This window comes from Enhydra lutris, unplaced genomic scaffold (assembly GCF_002288905.1).
Source record: "Enhydra lutris kenyoni isolate GAN:26980312 unplaced genomic scaffold, ASM228890v2 scaffoldscaffold34, whole genome shotgun sequence".
In the NCBI taxonomy this organism is placed as follows: domain Eukaryota; kingdom Metazoa; phylum Chordata; class Mammalia; order Carnivora; family Mustelidae; genus Enhydra; species Enhydra lutris.
In genome coordinates this window covers 29487216-29497508 of record NW_019154118.1, presented here as the reverse complement: position 1 = coordinate 29497508, position 10293 = coordinate 29487216, and positions in this window count along the sequence as shown.

Below are 10293 nucleotides of genomic sequence, written 5' to 3'. Positions count from 1 at the left end.
TGCGCGCCGCCTCCCGCCGCCCGCCCCCCGAATGCCCAAATAGGGCGCGGAAGCCCGGCTGGGGCTCGGGCCGGGGCGGGGCCGCGGCGGCGGGGGCGGGGCTTGGCGGGGCGGGCTGGGGGCGGGGCCGCGGGGCCCTGCAGGCCGACTCCGGTCCCCCAGCCGCTCGCGCGGTTTCCTTTCTTCTCGGAAGTGGCCGTCCTGCAGTCGCGGAGCCGGGCCCCGCTGGGCCTCTGGGGACCCGGGGCGGGCTGGGCTTCGCGGGGTCCGGAAGGAAGTCTTTGATCGGCGCGGGTGCGGCCCGGGCGGGAAGGAGCGGAACTCGCGTGGGCGGGCCCCGCGCAGGGGTCGTGAGCCCAGGACGGTCCCCTCGGGTGACCCGGCTGAGCGGGGGCGGGGCTGCACCTAGTCCGCGTTCAGATGCGCGCGGGAGACGGCGGTCCGCCCTCCGCCGCGTGGCTCCCGGGGAAGACCTGCCTTACCCCGGATCGGACAAGTCCCAGAGGAGTTTGCTTTTAGGAGAAAAGCCTGGGAGGTCTCTTCCTGCAAGTGTGGAGGGGGACTGCGGGGAAGAGGGGACGCTCTTCCCTCCACCCGGTACAGTTGTATAGCAGCGACCTCCCCGCGGGCGGGGGCACCTGCACCGCACGCTGTACTCACCGTCTTGCCCTGCTCCCTGGACATCGGGGCAACGCAGTCTGTGCCTAAGCAGAGGAGCGCAGGGGGACGCAGGCGTGGGTGGCAATATGGCATGGAGGCCAGTGGGACAAATCGAACCTCGTCCCTTGTCTCCCGGTGTCTGCTGTCCCGGTTCAGACGGAATAAGCTGTTCTGCAGGGTTTTTAGTCCGGGCCCTCTCAAGCCCTCGAAGCCAGTGCTACTCCCTTGTCCTGACTTGAAATGCTTCCTAAGTGTGCAGGTTGTGCTGGCTAAGAACCCAGAGTGGTGCAGGAGAGGCCCCAAGAGTGCTGCTTAGGGCGGGAGACCTCCTCCAAGATGGGAGACAGAAGGATCCAGGGCTCTTGAAATCTCTGTGAGTCCCCAGCCTGCGACCCTCTGCACATTGCTGATCTTTGACGTCTGACCCAGATTCCGTGACGTAAAGTCCACATCACTGCAGTTAAAATTCTGAAATCTGTGTTAGAGCGGATAGGACTTTTGATCTCAGTTAAGTCCATCAGTATGGACATGACTGATCATAAAGATTAAATGGGGCAATCTGTCCTACATTTACAGATTTCCATCTGTTGATTCAAGCAAGCCAGCAAACACTGCCCTGGCATCCACCGTGGACAAAATGCAAAACACTGCACATTTAGGGTTTGGTTACTCTGATCAACTGGGGAATCTGGTTTAGGAATAAACTGCTCTGGTGACTGTCAAGCCCGTCAGCCAAGCATTTCACAACCCAGGTTCAACCTGCCTTTCCAGCCTCGGATCAGCCGCCCATGGACAAGGGTACTTTCTGGTTCCCGGACATTTGTGTACGTTGTTCTCTTTCTGGAACGCCAGCCTACTCTTTCGGTCACCTACTCAAATGCTGCCTTTAAGGCTCAGCGTATGTGTACCTAGGAGTTAAGGTTGAAATACAAGTTTCCTCCAAAGAGAAATGAGAAGGTCTGGAAGACAAGATGTCCCCTTGACGTTTTCTCCTGCGACCGACCTTGACATTGACACCCTTCAATCTTGTCTGTCGTCTGATTTCTGCACCAACAGCTTTGCCCAGAACTGTAGGGATGGGCACACAGTTTCCTCCAGTCTGAGGAGGGGGCGGTGGGAGGGACAAGAAACTGTGTCCTTCCCGCCCTCTTACAAAGTGCTGGGGAGATGTGGACTCCCTGGGGAACATTTAGCCCAGGGTTACCTCAGGCTCTGCCTGCATCACTGGACCAGCACTTGACTTGGGTGCCATGAGAAGTTAAAAGGACAGGACAGGAGCCCTTGGCAGTCGGGCTCTCCCCTACTCTTCCAGCCTGATGTCTGGATCCATCTCTGTTACCGTGCCAGACTCCTCGAAGTTCTGCAAAAATTCCAGAGTCTTCCATGCTGCTGTGTGTTTGCTCCTGCTCTCCCTTTTGCCAGGATGCCTCCTGACCTCCTCTCCTGGGCAGTTCTCGCTCATCTCTCAAGATTCCCTCCTATCTCACCCTCTCCCCAGACGTCAGGAAGATTTAAGCACCCTGATCCCCTCCTCATACTTCGATCTCAGCAGCCAGCCAGCAGGATCTTTCTAGAAAGTAAGTCACATCATGCTGTTCCCCTGCCACTTTCCAGGGTCTAGAATCATGGCCCTACACAACATTGTCCCTGAGGCTCTCCCGGCCCTGTTTTCTACCTTCTCCCCTTCACTTACTCAGGTGCAGCCTACCTTTGTGTTTGTTTGAAATGACATGTCAGGTGCCAGCCTTTGTGCTGGCTGCCCCTCATGCCATTTGGGTGTCTGCTCATTTCAGAAAAGCTTTTCTTGGATGCCCTACCTCACAGTCTATGTGTCTTTGCAGCCTCTAACACTATCCATCATTTTGCTCATGTATATGCTCACTGTTGGTCTCTCCCTCAAGGAAGCAAATTTCATAGGACCAGAGACGACCTCTGAAAGGACGTACCTGACTTTGCTCCTATCATGTATTGCCATAGTACAGGGGACACTGGTCATACTTATGGCCACTTGTCACCTTTTGATTAGCTCACCTTCCTTTAGATGTCACATCCCCAGCCTTCTTGGCAGCTGAGCTCCAGAATGTGACCCGGGTTCTGCCAATCTGGCTCGTCCCTGGGAAACTTGGATGCGGGTTTGAGCAGCCTGAGGAAGCAGGCTCTGTCCGGAGCTGTCCCGCCGCTGGTGTGAACGGCAGCACTCAGGGCAATGGCAGTTTCTCGGTGGAGGTGACATTGAGTTTCTGAGGCCGACGTGGCACTGGCCAGGAGCCGCAGTGTGGATGGTTCTGTCACCGGACTAGTTTTGCAGGCTTTGGGGCTCAGCCTCAGTCCTGATTCTCTCCACCTTCTCACGATCCCGAGAGCTTCCCAGTATCTTCAGCATCTTCCTTCCCTGCTGCATCCACAACACTCAGCTTTTCTTCTCCCAGTGAAGGATCCTGACTGTGTACAGTTGGATATGTCTTCTCTCCCAAGGAGGCTATCCTCTCCCTTAGATGTCCTGTCAAGTACTGAGTGCTTTCAACACGATGGACAATGTCCGGGCAGAGGGGACACTCAGTGGCCGACAGGCTCTGTCTAGCTGCTGATGCGGACTGTACGTGCTACAATGTGATCATGGAAACACACACGTGGGAGCAAGGCTCTGTGTCCATATCTGTACCTGAGAGCCCAACCCACTTCCCACCATACCGACAGCATTCAGCTTGTATGTGTGGGACGAAGGTTGGGTGGACCTGAACAGAGCAAAGTTTGGGTCTTCTTGTCCCTCAGGGATTCTGTATTTCCCATACATCTGTGTCTTAGACTGAAGGTCACCTAAGCATGAAGCAGAGACTGGGACCATCATTCGTTCGATCAGCCAATGCCAAACTTCACTGGACACAGGTCATACACCAGGCACAGTGCTAGGTGCTGGGAAATGGTGAATAACACAGATCCACGTGCCGCGGCACATGGTAGACCCAGTGAGTGGTTTAACGGCAAGCAGGTTTCGAGATTGGGATGGCAGGAGCTGCTTCTCTTACGACTGTGTAGAAGCTAAGAGATTTCGGGTTTACCACTGAAACTTGCTTATATCCCACTCGAAGTTCCCATTCTTCGAAAGAAAAAGGCGATCAAGGACTGCTCATCTGGTTAGGTGTTCACAGGTGATTGTCCTCTAGCGACGTATCCGCAGTCTGTAGATAAATCAGTGTCTGCGTGAGGAATGCGTCAGAATTGGCCGGACTTTGGGATGGTGAGGGAGCACAAACGAGAGAAGGCAGTAGTTGGGGCCTGGGTGGCTCAGTCGTTAAGTGTCTGCCTTTGGCTCAGTCATGATCCCAGGGTCCTGGGATTGAGCCCCACGTCGGGCTCCCTGCTCTGCAAGCCTGCTTCTCCCTCTGCCTGCTGTTCCCCCTTCTATGCTCTGTCAAGTAGTAGATAAGATCTTAAAAAAAAGAGAGAGAGAGAGAGAAAGCTGTGGAAGGACCTAACAAAAGAGTATGAGTCGGTCTGTGACCATGTCCTTTTCCTGCTGATTTCCTGTCAACTTCCATTTCCCCAGACCGACAGCAGGCTGAGCACCGTGATTAAGGCCTCGCGGTGAAGGCTGATTCACGGGGTCCCCTCCTTCTCCGCACCTCTGTTTTCTCTCTCTGTGCTTGGCAGCCCCTGCTCTTCTCATGCCTTCTTCTTCCCTCTGCTTTCCGTTTTTCCTTCTTGTGTCTTCCCTCAGAGGACCACTCATCCCAAAAGATGTCCTGGGTACCAGTTTGGTACTCAGCGCTCCTCAGGACTCTCATGTTCAGGCAAGAACAACTGCAGAAATGCAACACGCCAGACTCCAGTAAAGGTGAGAAGATCTGACCCGCAGAGAGCAATGAGCTCCCACACTGCTGAGTCTCCTCTCCCAACAAGGTCAGGTTAGAGTTCCCGGGGACGACAGTTCTTAAGGAACGGCTTCTCCAAAGGGGGCTGGGAAGCCATGTCTGAATCCAGAGGATCTGGTTAGGGGAGAGGTGGTGGTGCCGAGTTTCCCAGGCGCGACCCGGGTGGGAATACATTGTGCCAGGAGGACGGGAGGAAGGTGGGATCCGGGCTCAGAGGCCCCCGGTGGTGGGCCCAGGAAAGCCCCAGGGGGCGCTTGCACGTTGTCCTGGCTTGTCCATCAGCTCCAGCTCGGACTCTCCGCTCTTCTCAGGACGAGGCCCCAAGGATTCAGCTCACCTTCCGTTAAAGTCACTGGCTGCCACCTACCCCATTCTTCATGGCCCTTACATCTTCAAGCCTTCGCCTGAATGGAGCTCCAAGTCCCCCCCCCCCCCCTCCTCCTAGCGCCCCCGGCCCCAAACCCTTTTCTAAGGGGGGGCTTTCGGGGCAAATCAAAAGAAAAAAACTGAAAAAAGCCTTTTGAAAAAAATAAAAAAAAAAAAAAAAAAAAAAATCTGAAATAAAGTTCTTACAGTCTTGATCCCTGCTCCATACTCCCTGCCTCCCGTCTGGGGGATGGAGGAGTAGGGCTCACCATCCATTCACGCAGCAAAGGTTGGAGCCTTGGAAAACACACAGCCCACAAGGAAGAGCCGGGAGTCAGGGCTGTGCTGGGGAAGCGTGGCGGTGTGATGCAGAACGTCCTGATGGCGAGTTCGGAGTCAGCAGTCAGGGAAGTCTTCTCCAAGGTCGCGGGGAGGCTTCATGACACAAGTCCTACACGGAGCCTTGCGCAGGACAAACCGGGGGAAGTACAGCTCCACCAAGAGCGCTGTGCGGGGGGAACTAGAAAGGAGGCCGCTGCGTCTGCAGCTTCGTGAGGAAGGACAGGGAGGTACAGGTTGAGGTTTGGGGGTTTTCAGGTGAGGAGTGTGGGTTTTAATTTAAACACGAGGGAAGGCCATTCGAGAACTGGCAAAGAGACGTGCTGTGATTTCTGTGCTTGGAGAGGGTCGTACCGGCTGCTCTACAGGAACGAGAGTAGAAGCGGGGGGTCTGGTTAGGCGGCTACCATGTGGCGTCTTGAACTGGGCTGGGAGGGTGACAAGAGAAGCAGCAGCAAACGGGCCTGGGGTGTAGACTGGGAGTGGAGTCAGCGGAACGTGGTGATTGAGGGAAAGAGAAACTAAGGTTGACGCCCAGGTTTGCGGTGGCAGCAACAGGCTGGGCGGGAGCTCCACGCCCTCCCTGTTCTGGAGTACTCACACGCGCTGTCCCTCTGTCCCTCTGTCATTTCTGGGTCCCTCATAATGGCCTGACTCCAGAATGCACGCAGAACTCCACAGAGACGGGAGCCGGCCACAGCTGGAACCACGCCACACCGTGTTCCACGTGGCGGGGCATCTGCCGGTGACGACCTGGGTCAGCGGGGTCCCTGAGCAGCTCTGGGGGTTCCCCAAGTCCCTCTCAGCCCGGAGTAGTGCACTGTGGGTATCAGCTGGACTGGGACAGACAGGAAATAAGAAACATTGTTGAAGAGACCAAACTGGTTTTTAGAGGATCGTGGAGTGTTGGGAAATAAAACAAATTCCAACAAAAGACCCCTCCGTGTCGACCCGGAAGAGGAAGAGAGCGCGGCCTCGGTAGTGGGTAAGCGTTATCAGCGATAACATGGGCATAAGCTAGAAATGACTACAAAGTCTGGAGGGACGCTCGCACGAGTTTATACAGAACGCGGAAGAGAGAAAAATGAAATTATGTCTGTGGGAGACAAGAGGGTGTGCCTTGTGATGGTCTCATTAGACCATGAAACGCAGACTCTGAGCGGACTTCAGAGCAAGGGTTTACAGTTTCCAGAGCCAGGAGACACAAGACTTTGCTTGGTGAGATCCAAAGTTCAGACCATTTCGATCCGGTCCACCGTGTCCTCAAGGTGGACACCCTGAAGAGGGGGCAGCCATAGGCAGTGACCTTCTTCCACAAAGAAAATTCATCATCTTACCTTTACAACTGGCCATATAATTTTTTCCAAAGATCTTTCATGGAGCCCACCCCAAATAAATAATGTTGGAGAATTCTATTGTGTAATGAGAATAAAAGTAAGGATAATACATTACAGGCATTTGTAATTTCTCCCAGCCCCTCTCCCACAGCCCCGCTCAGTCCTAACTCCTGTGTCTCCTTCCAAGAGAAGGGCTGAGTCTGCCACTTCCACTCCCGGGTTCTCATTATGCAGAATCAACGGCCCAGGAGAGGGGGACTGAGCCGAAGAAGCAAGAATGCACGCCAGGAGGACGCAGAGGGCTGCCATTCATTGGCTAGAAGGAAGGAGCCGTATAAATCGAAGGAAGGGAAAGAAAAGCAAGACCAAGAACCACAGGGGTTGGAGTTCAGAAAGAATTTTTGGCAATAATTTTGATACTGGGGCTTCGAGTCCCCTGTGAACTTGAGACTTGAAGAGAGAGAGATGTGGCCTGGGGGGAGAAGAACTGAATATCTATTTTCCCTTATTCTATTTTTTAAGCTTGCCTCCCCCAAATTGTAATAATTCTCTTTCACTTTAAGAGTCTGCAATTCCAGGGGCACCTGGGTGGCTCAGTGGGTTAAGCAACTGCCTTCACCTCAGGTCATGATCCCAGAGTCTCAGGATCGAGTCCCTGCTTCTCCCTCTGGCCTTCCCCCTCTCGTGCTCTCTCTCATTCTCTCTCTCTCTGAAAGAAATAAATAAAATTTAAAAAAAGAGCCTGCAATTCCAATTATATACATCAAACAAAAACTCTATTCTTAGAAAAAAAAAGCTTGGCAAAAAAAGTAGTCAGGCTTTAATAGTTATTTTTCTGATAGTTCTCTAGGTAACTTTTTTTTTTCTTTCCACTTTTGTGAATTTGCCAGTTTTTCTAAAATCTTTATGGCATTTAAAGTAATATTTTTAAGCCCTTATTTTAGAATGTAAGTGTAACAATGATTAAAAAAAAAATGTGTATGACTACAGGCAAAAGACGAGCATGATTTAATCTTCTCTTGGAGCTTAGACCCGAGGAAGAAAAGAATGAAACAAAATTCTCTCTATGATGGAGGAGCAAAATCCAGAACTTTCTCAGGTCCTTTCCCCCAGATCCAGCAGGGAGTCTCTCGCCAATGGTTCAGTCTTTGTGCGGATATGGCTGCCGTTTGCCTGGCCATCTGACCTCTGTGTTGGTGGAGTCAGCTTTGGAGGCGGGATGGTATTGGGACTCAAGATACTTGCTTGTGATATCCGCTCTGCAGTTGACTTTCTGGGGATAGGGTCAAGTTACCTAACCGGCTTTACCCTTGACTTCTTAACCTCAAAAATAAGGGATTTACATGCGTTGCTGGTGGGAACGTAAAATGGTGCTAACTGTACGGGAAACAGGTTGGGTGTTCCTCAGCGGTAAATATGGAATCATCCCAGTTCCCAACAATCGTACTCCTAGGTATACACTCAAGGAATGAAACATGGACCCGGCCATTTCTAAGTCAATATTCATAGCGTTTTTCACAGCGTTGAAAAGTGGAAACAACCCGTCGACACAGATAGAGACACACTGAAGTGGTAGAAACACAGAAACTGTGGGACACCAACAAGCCACAGCCCAGATACCTACAACTCAACTATCTTCTGACACCATCCACCTGGAGAGGGGAAAGGGGTTCAGTCCCCGCCAAACACACACTTCAGAGGCCCCTGCCAGTCACCCAGATTGGCTGGGTCTCCCTCTGACTGGTATAAATCAGAGATTCCCGATGGCCTGATCTTGGGTTTGATTAATTTGCTAGTGTGGCTCACGGAACTCAAGAGAAACATTTCCCTCGGAGACTTCTGGCTCATTATGAAAGGGTGGAGTGCAGGATCCGTAGGAATGGGGGAAGGGTGTGGAGCTTCACCCTCTCCCAGGCACCCTGTCCCATCCCCCAGGTCTCCACGGGGTCACGCTGCACGCTCTCCAAGCCCTGTCCTCTTGGGTCATTTATGCACACTCCATTACGTGGGCACGGTTGACTGCATCACAGGCCTGGCCGGCATTTTCCCCTATGGCCCCTCTCTCCTACCCGAGGTCAGGGGGTGGGGTCTGCAAGTTCCAGCCCCAGATCAACCGGTTGGTTCCCCCGGAAACCGGAAACCGGAAACCAGTTCTCCCCTCGGGTGACCGAGGGACTTTCCAAAACTGCCTCATTAACATACCAAAAGACACCTGGAACTTTCTCACAGCTTGGGAGATTCTGAGGGTTTAGAAGCTCCTGTGCTGCAAAGGGAAATGAAGACCAGATATACGTTTCTTACAAACCGTGATACCGGGCACCTGGCTGGCTCCGTCGGTGGAGCGTGTGGCTCTTGATCTCGGGGTCATGGGTTCAAGCCCCACATTGGGCAAGGAGCTTCCTTTAAACAGTATCACGATCCACAGCGCAGAGTGGAACATTCTTCAGCCAGCGAAGGGGCTGGAGCTCTGATGCACGCTGTGATGTGGACGGACCCTGGAAACGGCGTGCTAAGGGAAATAAGCCGGGACTAACGGCAAACGGCTGGCCATTCCCCTCGGTCGGGGAAGCCAGCTTAGGGGTAGGGACAGGCAGACAGACAGAACAGGCTACAGGTTCTGGGGAGCAGGGGGTCGATGGAGTGGGAGCTACTGTGTAATGAGTACAGAGTTCCCGCTGGGGTAATAAAAAATTGTTGGAAATAGCTAGTACTGGTGGTTTGTACGACACCGTGAGTGTATTTAATGCCACCGCATTGTACACGTAAAATTATCATTTTTTTCTTAAAGATTTTGTTTCTTTGAAAGAGAGCACGAATTGGGTAAGGCAAGCAGGTTCCCCGCCCGATGCGGGGCTCGATCCCAGGACCCCAAGATGATGCGCTGAGCTAAAGTCAGACGCCTGGCCCACTGAGCCACCCAGGTGCCCCTAATGAGATGTGTCTAACCTGTCATTGAGCTCTGACGTTCTGGAATACCACAGCCGAAGGGCTGAAGAAAGAAGAGCGAAGTGACGTGGGTCAGGAAGGCTGTGCTGGGATTAGTCCCCTGAACCCCGGGGAGGACAGTAAAACCCAAACGTGGCGAGCGGGAAGCCGCTCCCAAGTCCTGCTGGCGATGCGCTTCCTCTGGCATTTGCAGTTCACCAGCACAGCACTCGAGACGGTAGATAACTGCCCGTTACACTGTAAACCAGGGGGATTGCAGTGAAGCGTTCTGCTGTCTGCTTTCTCTCCAAACACTGAAAGATCCCGCGTAAGGGCTCCAGCCTGTCCGAGGGGGACACGGGGAAGAGCTGCCCCGTGTGGGTGGGACGCGCCTCCCCCAGCCCCACGCCTGCCGTCTGCCTCCAGCAGGCCTCGCCAACCTCCGACTTGGTTCCTTGCCCTCCTGTCCTGAGGCATTTGAACTTGTGGCCCCTCGCATACGTCAGAGGTCGGGTGAATTGTTTCTGAGAGCCCTTTGCTTTGCCGATTTTTAAAAAGCCAAGTGTCAGAGAAATTTCTTCTTCTTTGAGTTCCTCTCTCACCTCATCTACGACGCAGGAGGAGCTGTTCCTGGGGGACCACACAGGATTTCAGGTTCCTGTAAGGGACCCAAATATATGTGAATCCTTTTCGGGCCTAGAGTTCTAGAGAATAAAGAGATTATTCACGTGTGCAGTCTCTGAGGTTTGATCTGCGCTTCTGCGAATATTCAAACATTTTATCACAACTTTGAG